We start from the raw sequence: 13,974 nt of genomic DNA, 5'->3' as shown, positions 1-13,974 counted from the left end.
TGTGTGTGGAAGGGGACATTTGCCTCCCCCCCCCCCCCAAATAATCTTCAAAGGTCCCCAAATTACTGTCAGGCCAAAAGATATTCGAAGTTAATCATTGTTAAGCGGTGGAACAGCCACAGACTGAAGAGTCTTCATCCTTTATATAAATCACGGCACAAAACTGACACAGTAGCCAAATTTTATTTTTTTGATCTCTTAAAATCCAAGATTTTCCAGAGATCTAACTAGCCCCTAGACTGCTAGGTTTTTTTTGTTTTTTTTTAAATAACAACATCCAGGAGCCCCTCAAAAATCCCCCCCTCCAATAATAGAATCCTCAAACAGACCCTGGTGTGGCCCATTATATACTCTGTGGTAGCCTGATTTGTGGTGCCCTTCTTTCATCAGGGTAGGTGAAGAGCGCAGCACTCTTAGGGAATTTTGGAGGTGTTACTCCACAAATCAGCTGTTATAAGGAATGTAAGTATTCATCCACATCTTCTTCCTCTGTTTTCTCCCCAATCCTTGCCCGGTAGTACTTAAGCATGCCATCCCTCTTATTATATAAAAACACCCTACAATTCTGAGGGAGAGGAGTTGCTCCTAGTACTCAATTGCTTATATGTCAGCACAGTGAATTCCATATCTCTGATAGCTATTGACCATGCCCTCAGCATTTCACGTATTGACTACAACAACTTCCTGCTTTCTGGCCCCGATCACTGCAACTGTGCTCCACTCAAGTCCATTCAAAGGGCCAATGCCAAAGTACATCTTCTGGGCTTGCTGCTTTAACCACCCGAACTACCTTTTTGGAGCCCCCTTCTCCTCGGCTTCACCTCAAATCAAACAAGCTTCTTATCTTTACTTTTTAAGACCTTTCACAATTTAGCCTCATCTTAGCTAGCTGCTCTAGTAATGTATTGTGACATCAACCACCACTTTCAGCTTGCCAACCTCCCCGGCCTTTACCATCCACTAGTCGGTTTCTCCCCCAAACATCTCTGAGCTTTTTCCACCTCTTATGCCTGGGAAAATCTCTGGTATAATCCATGCAGCCACAACCTTAAAATCTCCCCACAAGAGTCGCCTTTGTGACAATGCCTACAAAACTGTGCTAACTCATAGACTCATAGACTTTAAGGTCAGAAGGGACCATTATGATCATCTAGTCTGACCTCCTGCACAACGCAGGCCACAGAATCTCACCCACCCACTCCTGTAATAAACCCCTAACCTATGTCTGAGTTATTGAAGTCCTCAACTTGTGGTTTAAAGACCTCAAGGTGCAGAGAATCCTCCAGCAAGTGACCCGTGCCCCACGCTGCAGAGGAAGGCAAAAAACCTCCAGGACCTCTGCCCATCTGCCCTGGAGGAAAATTCCTTCCCAACCCCAAATATGGTGATCAGCTAAACCCTGAGCATGTGGGCAAGACTCACCAGCCAGCACCCAGGAAAGAATTCTCTGTAGTAACTCAGATCCCACCCCATCTAACATCCCATCACAGACCATTGGGCATATTTACTGCTAATAATCAAAGATCAATTAATTGCCAAAATTAGGCTGTCCCATCATACCATACCCTCCATAAACTTATCAAGCTTAGTCTTGAAGCCAGATATGTCTTTTGCCCCCACTACTCCCCTTGGAAGGCTGTTCCAGAACTTCACTGCTCTAATGGTTAGAAACCTTCGTCTAATTTCAAGTCTAAACTTCCTAATGTCCAATTTATATCCATTTGTTCTTGTGTCCACATTGGTACTAAGCTTAAATAATTCCTCTCCCTCCCTGATATTTATCCCTCTGATATATTTATAAAGAGCAATCATATCTCCCCTCAGCCTTCTTTTGGTTAGGCTAAACAAGCCAAGCTCTTTGAGTCTCCTTTCATAAGACAGGTTTTCCATTCCTCGGATCATCCTAGTAGCCCTTCTCTGTACCTGTTCCAGTTTGAATTCATCCTTCTTAAACATGAGAGACCAGAACTGCGCACAATATTCCAGATGAGGTCTCACCAGTGCCTTGTATAATGGTACTAACACCTCCTTATCTTTACTGGAAATACCTTGCCTGATGCATCCCAAGACCGCATTAGCTTTTTTAATGGCCATATCACATTAGCGGCTCATAGTCATCCTGTGATCAACCAATACTCCGAGGTCCTTCTCCTCCTCTGTTACTTCCAACTGATGTGTCTCCAATTTATAACCAAAATTCTTGTTATTAATCCCTAAATGCATGACCTTGCACTTTTCACTATTAAATTTCATCCTATTACTATTACTCCAGTTTACAAGGTCATCCAGATCTTCCTGTATGATATTCCGGTCCTTCTCTGTATTAGCAATACCTCCCAGCTTTTTGTCATCCGCAAACTTTATTAGCACATTCCCACTTTTTGTGCCAAGGTCAGTAATAAAAGGATTAAACAAGATTGGTCCCTAAACCGATCCCTGAGGAACTCCACTAGTAACCTCCTTCCAGCCTGACAGTTCACCTTTCAATATGACCCGTTGTAGTCTCCCCTTTAACCAGTTCCTTATCCACCTTTCAATTTTCATATTGATCCCCATTTTTTCCAATTTAGCTAATAATTCCCCATGTGGAACCATATCAAATGCTTTACTGAAATCGAGGTAAATTAGATCCACTGTGTTTCCTTTGTCTAAAAAATCTGTTACCTTCTCAAAGAAGGAGATCAGGTTGATTTGGCACGATCTACCTTTTGCAAAAACCATGTTGTATTTTGTCCCAATTACCATTGACCTCAATGTCCTTAACTACTTTCTCCTTCAAAAAATTTTCCAAGACCTTGCATACTACAGATGTCAAACTAACAGGCCTATAGTTACTCGGATCACTTTTTTTCCCTTTCTTAAAAATAGGAACTATGTTAGCAATTCTCCAGTAGTATGGTACAACCCCTAAGTTTACTGATTCATTAAAAATTCTTGCTAATGGGCTTGCAATTTCATGTGCCAGTTCCTTTAATATTCTAGGATGAAGATTATCTGGGCCCCCCGATTTAGTCCCATTAAGCTGTTCGAGTTTGGCTTCTACCTCGGATGTGGTAATATCTACCTCCATATCCTCATTCCCATTTGTCATCCTACCATTATCCCTAAGCTTCTCATTAGCCTCATTAAAGACTGAGGCAAAGTATTTGTTTAGATATGGGGCCATGCCTAGATTATCCTTAACCTCCACTCCATCCTCAGTGTTTAGCGGTCCCACTTCTTCTTTCTTTGTTTTCTTCTTATTTATATGGCTATAGAACCTTTTATTGTTGGTTTTAATTCCCTTTGCAAGGTCCAACTCTACATGGCTTTTGGCCTTTCTCACTTTATCCCTACATGTTCTGACCTCAATAAGGTAGCTTTCCTTGCTAATGCCTCCCATCTTCCACTCTTTGTAGGCTTTCTGCTTGTTCTTAATCACCTCTCTGAGATGCTTGCTCATCCAGCTTGGTCTACAACTCCTGCCTATGAATTTTTCCCCTTTCTTGGGATGCAGGCTTCTGATAGTTTCTGCAACTTTGACTTAAAGTAATTCCAGGCCTCCTCCACCTTTAGAGCCACACGTTCTTCAGTCCAATCCACTTCCCTAACTAATTTCCTTAATTCTTTAAAGTTAGCCCTTTTGAAATCAAAAACCCTAGTCCCAGATCTATTTTTGTTTATCCTTCCATCTAGTTTGAACTGAATTAGCTCATGAGCACTCGAACCAAGGTTGTCCCCTACAACCATTTCTTCTATGAGGTCCTCACTACTCACCAAAACCAAATCTAAAATGGCATCCCCTCTTGTTGGTTCTTCAACTACTTGGTGAAGGAATCCATCAGCTATCACATCCAGGAAAATCTGAGCCCTATTATTATTACTAGCACTTGTCCTCCAGTCTATATCTGGGAAATTAAAGTCTCCCATGATCACACAATTCCCATTAGTGTTTACTTCATTAAAAACATTAAAGAGGTCTCTATCCATATCCAAATCGGATCCCGGCGGTCTATAGCACACCCCAAGCACTATCCCAGGGGAGGCTGTAGTAGCTTTCTTTCCCAATGTGATTTTTGCCCAGACTGACTGTCTGATCCATTCCATCACTTCTTATTTCTTTACAGTCTACCTCATCATTGATATACAATTCTACTCCACCACCTTTGCCTTTATTTCTGTCTTTCCTAAACAGCACATAGCCTTCAATACCTGTACTCCAGTCATGACTACTATTCCACCATGTTTCTGTTATCCCTATAATATCTGGTTTCACTTCCTGCACCAGTAGCTCTAGTTCCTCCATTTTGTTACCTAGGCTCCTCGCATTAGTGTACAAACATCTTAATTTTTGCCATTTGGCTTCACTGACATTCTTTACCCGATTAGGCACAGACACTCTACCACCAGTATCACCTATTAGACTGGTATCTACACTACCCTTCCTCCTTATGTCCATTCTCATACCCACAGCTGTATCCTTTCTTACTTCGTTTTCTTTCCTCTCAATGTTAAATTCCGGCATGGAGATTACCTGGACATCTCCCAACCATCTCCCTCAAACTCCTAGTTTAAAGCTCTCTTAATCAGTTGTGCCAGCCTCCATCCTAAAAGTCTATTTCCCTCCTTACTCAGGTAAAGTCCATCCGAGAGAACAGTCCTCTGTCCATGAATGCTTCCCAGTGGCCATACATCCCAAAGCCCTCCTTATAGCACCACTGCCTGAGCCATCTGTTGCTTGCCATAATCTTGTCACACCTTTGTTGCCCTTCTCTAGGAACAGGCAGAATCCCACTGAATATCACCTGAGCCTCGATTTCCTTAAGCGTCTTCCCCAGCCTGGCATAGTCTCCCTTGATACGTTCCAGTGAAAATCTAGCTGTATCATTTGTTCCCACATGAAGGACAATCAGCAGATTCTTTCCCGCTCCCATTAGGATCCTCTTCAGCCTCAGGTCCACATCCCGTATCTTAGCACCCGGCAGACAGCACACCCTTCTGTTCTCCGGATCAGCTCTAGTTCCAGGCCTGTCTATTCTTCTCAGTAAGGAGTCCCCGATCATGTAGACCTGCCTTTTCCTGGTGATGGTGTGATTCTCTGGTCTATCCCCTGTTCCCTCTGGCTGCAAGTCCTCTCCATTCCTATTGTCCCTTGCAATCCTTCGCAACCCATCCCGTATCCTCCTGGGGCTCATATTTGGTGGTATTATCTCCATTGACTCTTCCCCTCTTCCTACAGGACTAGCTGCTCTTCTCTTCTTCCTTGCCCTCTTACCTTCAGCAACCACCTGCTGTGCCCAGTCTTCATTTTCCAACTCCTCAAACCTGTTCCTGAGCTCTATTTCTCCTTCACTAGCCCGTCTTTTCCTCTGCCTGGTTCTCTTAGTCACATGCTTCCACTGTCCACTTTCTTCACCCAGCAGTCTCCCCTCAGAGTTCTTTGGTCCTGCTTCCATCTGCAAGTCTGATTATAGCTAGGCAGGTTCTGAGCTGGGACTGCCCCTCTTTCCCTTCCTTCCTTTTCCTACACGCTTGCTCTTTCAAGCTTCCCCATTCCTGTCATTCCCCACCATACCTCTACCTCCAGTTAAAAAAATAAATATGTAAAAAGACAAAACCAACATCAAAAATGTAACTAACTAAGCTGTGCCAAATCTTCATTCTATTAATTTTCTTGTGTGTTATATCCCCATCCTGTGTCCTTCATCTGTTTTGTGTCTTTTAGATTGTAAACACACTGGGGTAAAGGCTGTCACTTATCTATATTTGTACAGTGCCCAACCAATTGGGACCTTTGAGCTGCTACCATAATATAAGTGTCTCCTACTGATGATAAAAAAATCTATCACACAAAAGAGTCTGAATTGTCTGTGAAATACAAACAGAGATCTCTGCTATATTGGAAAAGATCTGCTTGTTTAGGTGCCAGTTTTCTTTTTCCTAGAATACAGTTCAGTTCTGCACTTAACTTGGCTAAACAAAGCTCTTGTTTCTTAGAGCGTTCTGCTCTTTGATGATATTGGAACCATAACATTGTTAAACCGCAGGTACTGTAGGTCAGGTGAGGTTTATAAAATTACATAGGGGATTCCAAAAGAGTGTCTGGTACAATGCTTTTCTCCTATGAATGTAGTAGGCTGAAAGTGGACAGAATCACAGTCTTAAAGTGTCCTGGCTTTTCAGGATGAAAGTTTGTAAAGCACCAGGCAACAATTAGGCAAGTGGAAAAAGTATGTCAACATCAGTATGTTTCAGTAGTGGCACTATAGGTCAAGTGATTGCCGGCCGTCATGCAATAACTGAGTCAGCACTTATGATCTTAGATACAATTCCTGGTGCAAATATTTCCCCTCTGCCTGAATTTGGAGGATTTATCTTTGTAGTTCATGCTGCACTTTTCAGATACTTAAGCAACGTGGTAGCACTGCAGATGCCCTAGGCTTTCTGAGGTGCTTCACTTTGAAAGCAGTTCAAAATACAAATCTATGGTAACACCTGACAATGTGCAGGCAGCTGGTGTGCTGCGACTGCTGCTTATTATACTGATGATTGTTTCATCCTTGTCTGATTGTTGTATTCACCTGTTGTGTCTCATCATATTGTTAGGGACCGAGATGTGAGCAGTAATGCCTCATGGTCAGAGCAGTGGGGGTCAAGCCTAGTGGGTTGGAACCAGAGTCAAGAACCAGGAGTCAGAACAAAGGGTCAGAGCTGGAGTCGGGAGTGAGAGCCAGGAAGCACAGTTGAAAGTCAGTATCAGAATCAGGGGTCGAATACCAGAGCCAAGGGTCAAGTCAGAGCCAGGAATTGGAGCTGAGGGTTAGAAACAGGTTACCTGGAGTAAAGGAGGGAAGGAGCAGGACTGGGTCTGGGATAGGGCTGGAACAAAGCAGGAGTGGGACTGGAACAAGGCGGGAGCAGATGCTAATACAGCTGTGGGTGGTTGCTTGAAGCAGCCAGCGCCCTGCTGCTGCTGGTCTTAAGAGCAGGTCTGCTGATCCCCTCAGCCAATTGGACAGTTTGGACAATCAGGAGGCTCAGTTGGGGCCAGCTGTGCTCATTAGATTGTCTGGGACTTAAGCTCCTGAGAGTACCCCCTCCTCTGAGGGTGCCTTCCAGGAGTCCCAGGGTTGGGCTTGTCAGGATAAGCTTCCTGAAACTCCTGCAGTGGGTCTGAGGTGTGAATATTTTCCACTGGTTCCCAGGATCGTCTGTCTGGATTATAACCCTCTCTGTCCACTAAGTACTGGAGTTTCCCTCCAATGTGTCAAGAGCAAGGATTTATTGAACCAAATACTCCTCCTGCTCCTGGATGGTGATAGGTGGGGGTAATTTTTCGAGGTAAGGCTTCGGCAGAGAGATATGGAATACCTCGTGGATCCTTCCAGACTCAGGCAACTGTAAGCTGAATGCCACTGGATTTACCCATTCCAGAATCTTAAATGGACGTAGATACTGGTGGTCTAACCTAGCTGATGGATGCATTAACCTAAGGTACCAAGTAGACAGCCACACCTGGTCACTTACGGCAAGGTCAGCATGGTGCTTATAAACCCTCTGAGTAGCTATCGGGTATTCCTTCCACTCTTGGTGTAGCTGGCAGAGGTGGGAAGTTAAGTCTGCAGCAGTGGGTATCAGAGACTTTATGGGGCTGTCCGGGTGAAAATGAGGATGAAACCCAAAGTTGGTGAAAGAGGGACTTTATTTGGTGGAAGTGTGTGTGGCATTATTATACACTAATTCAGCCTAGGGAAGCAGGGAAACCCCTTCATCTTGGTGATAGTTCAGAAAACAACAAAGATATTGCTCAAGCATAGGTGGCGCATGAGTCTTTCATTTGGGGAGGCTATGCCCAGGAGTGCTGGAAGCTCTGCTCTGCCCGTGCTCTTCCCCTCCCCCTATGGTCCCACCCATGCTCCACCGCAAGGCCCCACCCACCTTGTCAGGGAGCAACAAATAGCGTGGGGCAGGTGGGTGTGGCAGGGGAATTGGCAACAACTGCAGGAGGGAGGCAATCCCATAGGGGGATTATGGGAGGGAGCAGAGAACAGCAAGGGGGCAGGACATGGCCAAACGAGGAGGTGAAGGTAGGAAACTGCACGGGGAGGAGGATAGGCAGGAAGAAGGACAAAAAGGCCTGTTGTCCCAGTGCAGGCTGACATAGGAAGAGGAGGGACCTCCAAAATAGAGCATGTGTGCCCAGATCCACACGCATATGGACAGCAGGGGAAATGCTACAGCTGCAAGGCCAGGGAAGGCAGACAGGCAGTGCATTCTTCTTATCAAACATGTCAACAAATTCTTGGTATTTAGCTGTTATTGCAGAGGTGATAGGAGGGGAAACGGAGGGTGCCGAGATTCCCTGTGACCTAATGGCCTTGGGCTCGGATTCTCCAAGGAGGCAAACTGGGCCGCAGAGAGTTTCTGGTCTATGGCTCAATTTTGGGAGACAAGACTGCTGACAGTGCAGGGACCTGAAACTTACTGCACCTGCCCACCAGCAGATATGCGGATCCTGCATAGTGAGCCAGGGCATACCGAGGATAACCGGAGGGCGTTGAGCTCGGATGCGCCCAAACTGAAGGGTTTTTCTATGACCATGGAGAGTGGTGTCCTCCAAGGGGAAATCTGGTAGGTTACTAGTTTCAATGAGAGGAGCAACCCGTTGATAGACTCTGCCAAATCTGGAGATCTTTCCCATTGGATGGGAATCATATATACTTATTCAAAGTCCAAGTCCATGAAACTACTGGAGGCCCCTGAATCCAATAGCGCTTACAAAGTTGGAGGGGGAGTCAGAGATGTGTTGAGTTTGGGTTAGTTGTTGCTAGAATACCGGTGGACAAATATCCTTATTGGGTACTGGAATGAGGGGAACACACTACCTTCTGTTGGGACTGGGACTTGGCATTTCCTGGTGGGGATGCAGGTCAGGCCTTTGCAGGACAGCCCATTGTGAAGCATTGAGGTTCTCAGCAGTACTGTACAGGCATAAGCCCACCATTCACTGTCAATTTTTCTCAGCATCAGAAAGGCTGGGACAGGCTTGGTCAATTTGGATGGGCTCAGTCTGTGGGGGCAAAGCCAGTGATTGGTGAGTTGGAGCCAGGGAAACTGCTAGTATATGGGAGGCTGACCCTTGCTCTTGGAGGTGCTCCTTTATACAGTTATCGATCTTAACGCACAGTTCGATTAGATGATCCACCCATGCCAGTTTGTCTTTGATTTCTTTGTTAAGGCTGAGCTGGAAGTGGTAACATTGCACAGCCTCATTCCACTCAGCGTCTGCTACCAGGCATCAAAATTATACAGCGTATTTGATAACCGATTGGTGCCCCTGCCACAGTGCTTGGAGTACAGACTCTGCTTTGCGCATGTGATTTGGGTCATCCAAGATCACTGTCATGGCTTGCACAAAGTTTTCAGATTGAGCCAGGAGCAGACCAGATTTCTCCAGGAGCTGTGAAGCCAAGGCCAGGGCCTCCCTGACTAGCAAGCTGATGGGCTTGGTCAGTGGGGAATGTTCTCGGTTGCAACAGAAACAGAAGCTGACACTGATTCAGGAATCCGTGGAATTTGCCACGGTTGGCATCAAACTTATCCGGCAACAGAATCTTTGGTTCGCAGGGTGCCAGGGTGGCATGGCTTGCATCTGCAGTGCCATATTCTGCACCTGCAGGGCAACAACCTGAGTCTACAGGTTGTATACCCACTATTTCCAACAGGGAGATATTTGTCTTGGTGGGATCAGTGCCAGCAGGGAACCGGGCCCCTTTTCCCCGATGGGGGTTACTTTTGGGGGGGGGAGTGCTTAAACTATTAGGGACCTGGATGTGGATGGTCATGCCTAGTGGTCAGAGCTGTGGAGTCAGGCCTAGTGGTCAGAGCCAGGATTAGGAGCCAGGAGTCAAGGCATAGGATCAGAGCCAGGATCAGGAGCTAGAGCCCAGGGTCAGAGCCAGGAATCAGAGCCAAAGGTCTGAACTGGGATCAGGACCTGAATGCCAGAACCAAGGGTTAAGTCAGAGTCATAGCCAGAGAATTGAAGCCAAAAGTCAGAACCGGGTTATCTGGAGTAAGGGAAGGCAGATGCAGGGCTGGGTCCAAGGCAGGAGTGAGGGTGGGACAGGGCTGGAACAAGGCAGGAACTGAAGCTAACACAGCCATAGGCGTATGCTTTGAGCAACCACAGCCCTGCTGCTATTGCTAGTCTTAAGGGCGGGCCTGCTGATCCTCTCAGCCAATCAGGCAGTTTCACCAATCAGGCGGCTCATTTGGGACCTAGTTGTGCTCATTTGACTGCTGAGGGTTAAGCTAAGGTAAGTAGGCTAGCTGTGGGCCCTTACTCCTGACACATATAAATAGACTGTAAGCCCTTTGGGGCAGTACCTGACACAGCGGGTCCCTGATCCCTAACTGGGGCTTCTAGGCATGGTTCAATACAAATAATAATAATAATAATTAATAATAAACATTGGCTCTCATTTGAATTGAGGCTGTTAGGAGGAGCAGGATGGGATGTATCATGCTTAAGATCCTTTGATCTGGAGCTCTTCCACAAACTAGAAAACATGCTCCTGACTGCTTCAGTCCTGCTACATTTAAAGCCATGAGGTTCTAGTCCTATGTGGCTGAAAATAACCCCAGGGAACCTCAGCTAGAAATTTCTGTGAACTGAGAAAGCATGAGACTTCAGTGAAGATAAATGGTCTTAATGCGTAAAACAAGTGCTTACCAGACAATAAAGAGAGCTGTTTCAAATGGGATTTTCATCATAGCAGGTAGCATAATAGAATATCAGGGTTGGAAGGGACCTTAGGAGGTCATCTAGTCCAACCCCCTGCTCAAAGCAGGACCACTCCCCAGACAGATTTTTTGCCCCAGATCCCTAAATGGCCCCCTCAAGGATTGAACTCACAACCCTGCGTTTAGCAGGCCAATGCCCAAACCACTGAGCTATCCCTCCCTCAGGAAGAAGTGCTTGGTGAGCTGTGCATTGTATTGCATTTGATGCACTGTTGGAGTTATCTTTATTTTAGTCTATGCATATAGTCCTGAGCATGAGCCCACTGAAGCCACAGAGAAGTTAAAAGTTGTAAAATATCTCCATTGGGGTCACTTATTGCTAGTTTTCCAGAACAGTTGAGCACTCACAAGTTCCATTGAAGTCAAACAGCTGTGAGGGCTTAACATCTTTGAAAATTAGGTCTCATTAGTGTCTAGACTGGTATGTTGCTTCCTCTATAGAGCAGTTCCCTATTTGCAGGTTGTTTGTCCAACAAACCTATTTACTAGAGTAGAAAACTACTAATGCTAAGGGCCTAAAACCTTTGAGTCAGCAGCACTGACCGACAGGTCAGGGGGCTGTTCATCATCTTCAGCATTTTATCAAGAGTACAAAGATGGGAGGTGAACGGAGGACAATGTGCACTTTCAGCATAAAAAATGATAATACCTGTCTGTCACAAAAGCATCACTTTTGTCTCACTGATTTATCTGCTGCTACAGAAGGTTAAAAAGCAACAACAACAAAAAGAGCACTTTGTCCTCTTAAGAGAAGTGATAAATGGGATGGAATGTAAGAATCAGACAAATTTACTATTTCAAGCAGTTTCAATCTGTAGGAAAGTAAGTGTGTGTGTGTGTGTGTTAATCAATGGCTTGTTTCCAGTGTGGAAGAAATAGAAATATCTGTGAGCACTGGCTAGTGTCAAACACCCCTACTACAGAAATGAGTCTGGTGTGTATGTTATATAGCATTTTTATTAGTGGCAAGAGTGCAGACTTTTTGACAAAGAGAGTCAGCCTTGAAACACAAAATCTCTGATTGTACTGCAGAGCTGGGAAAGATCGTACTCAGGGAAAGGGCAAGCAGGAGCTTTAGTAGTGGGGAAAACCCTAGAAGTAGTGAGGTGTTGAAAAAAAAATCTTTCACCAAGTGTAAAGCATATGCAGACCCACAAAGCTAAGCAGCATGAATGGTGAGACTGGGTACAGCGAGGTAGCTTATTTGCCATTTCAATAAATACAAATAATTCCCTTTTGACTAAGTCCCATATTCCCAGGCTCATTAAATCAATTTCAGAAATTTTTTTGGCTCTGGAACATATAAGCAGAATTCAAACCGTGCCGTCCCTGGAGGTTCACTAGCATAAATTGCATAGGTCAGGCCAAAATAAGTTTCTGTCAAACAGCCTAACACCTACGGTTATTATGAAGCTGGTGAGTTGTACAAAGGGCCTGTATATGAGATTGTCAGTGTGAATGCATTGGTGGGGAGAGGGGAGGATGTAAAAGCTATTGTCCTGGTACTTGTTTCACTTCAGTCTCATTGGGAGTCGACTGATATTTTATTGAATAGGATCCTTCTGTGAGCTCACAGAAGTTAAAAAAGGGAAAAATCCTTTAGGTCATGGTAGTCTGCCTATCCTTCTGCAAGATTGTACTCTACAGTACATAAACTCAGTGCATTGTCCAGTGGGGTGGGGGTAGCTTCCACCACTTCCGTTGGGAGATGACTGCAGCCTAAAACCCCCAAATAAATATCAAGTTTCTCCCAATATTCAGCTGCATTTTTCTCATTTTTAGATTTATCTCACTACTTTTAGTTATACCTCCCTGTACAGCCCCACCCTACATAACTTCTCTCCATCCTTGATGCTTGATTCATGCTCACGGATGCTAGTAGCAGCTGCACTCCAGGCAATGGGGGAAATTCAGACCCTGGGGAGATAAGGCAACATTTGTGCTTATTTCCTCTCACAGGGATAGGGAGATTTTAAGTGCAGCCTGATCTCTCATAGGAGCCCCACTGACAGTGGATAACCAGAGGGTGAGCTGAATTTTGCTGCTCCCAAGCACTGCGGTTATGACCTCCAACTCCCTGACGACAGCAGCTCACTTTGGGTGCTGCAGTCGCTGGCGGTGGACCCCTCAGTGGAATGGGGGCACTTATTTTAGTGTAGAGGCTTCAAATATTTGTAGACTTTTTTCTCATCTTCACTCCATACAAATTGCTTACCTAAGTCATAAATCAGTCGCTCCAGCTCCCTAATTATTTGCATTTCCTCTTAACTCCTTCCAATGCCTTGGTGCATCCTGGTCTGTGATGCTCTGTCTGTGACACCCAAAATTGCACTGGCCTTATTTGTTACCATATTGCATGTCTTCTTTCCTGGTTTTGGAAAATTAGTACTAGGTTTGCTTTTCTCCATCGCTTCTCCAGGACTTTTCAAAAAAACCCTGAATAACTTGTTAACTAACTCCCCTGACACCCAAGCTCCATATGATCTGGACGGCCTGATTTTGTCTTCACATCATTCACTTTCCCTCTCTTTTCAAGGGAGTCATTACTTCCCAAATGTTTTTCTTCTTAGAGGCAGTTATTAAAAGTAGTTCACTACCCCAGCTATTTTTGAATCCATTCATTTAATGATCCTTCTCATTTGTTAATAGGTCTACTTTCCCCCTAATATTTATTTTCCCCTGGTATATTTGTAAAAACACTTCTAAATCCCTTTAATGCCTTTTGCTAACATTAACCCATTCTGCTTTTTTTTCCCCACTCCTTTTTTTCCCCTTACAAGCCCCTTAATCTGACTCTGAGAATTAATCTTAATTCTCACTTTTCCCATTTCCAGTGCCATGAGTGACATGCTGACCAGTAAAATTGGGCCTGTTGCTTTGGAAGGAGGAAATGGGGTTTATTGTAGAAGATATATTTGTATATACAGTAGTGAAAAATGTTCAAAGTAAAGTAATTTATAGGTGATAAGATTTCTATTAATTTATGCATGTTTAATTGACTATCATGCACTATTTTGTGTCTGTGGGCAGAATTTATAACAATGGATTGACTATAGAATGTCTATATCATACTTGCCAGGAAATAAAGCAAATTAGGGCATTCACTAACAAATCAGACCTGGTTTTTACTTGCTGTTTCCTTAATACTTTCAGTTACATGGATTTACAGACAGTGGCACTAATACTATA

At 44.6% G+C, this 13,974-nt stretch overlaps 1 protein-coding gene across 3 annotated transcripts in view; it reads left to right on the top strand.

The window, feature by feature from the left end:
* Positions 1 to 13,974, top strand: part of CREB5 (cAMP responsive element binding protein 5) — a 353,979-nt gene that overhangs the window by 243,938 nt on the left and 96,067 nt on the right. The window lies entirely within an intron of this gene.

Source organism: Terrapene carolina, unplaced genomic scaffold (genome assembly GCF_002925995.2).
Source record: "Terrapene carolina triunguis isolate 2854851 unplaced genomic scaffold, T_m_triunguis-2.0 Scaffold84, whole genome shotgun sequence".
Taxonomy (NCBI): Eukaryota; Metazoa; Chordata; order Testudines; family Emydidae; genus Terrapene; species Terrapene triunguis.
The sequence above is the reverse complement of the archived record's forward strand: the minus strand, read 5'-3'. Positions and strand labels throughout refer to the sequence as shown.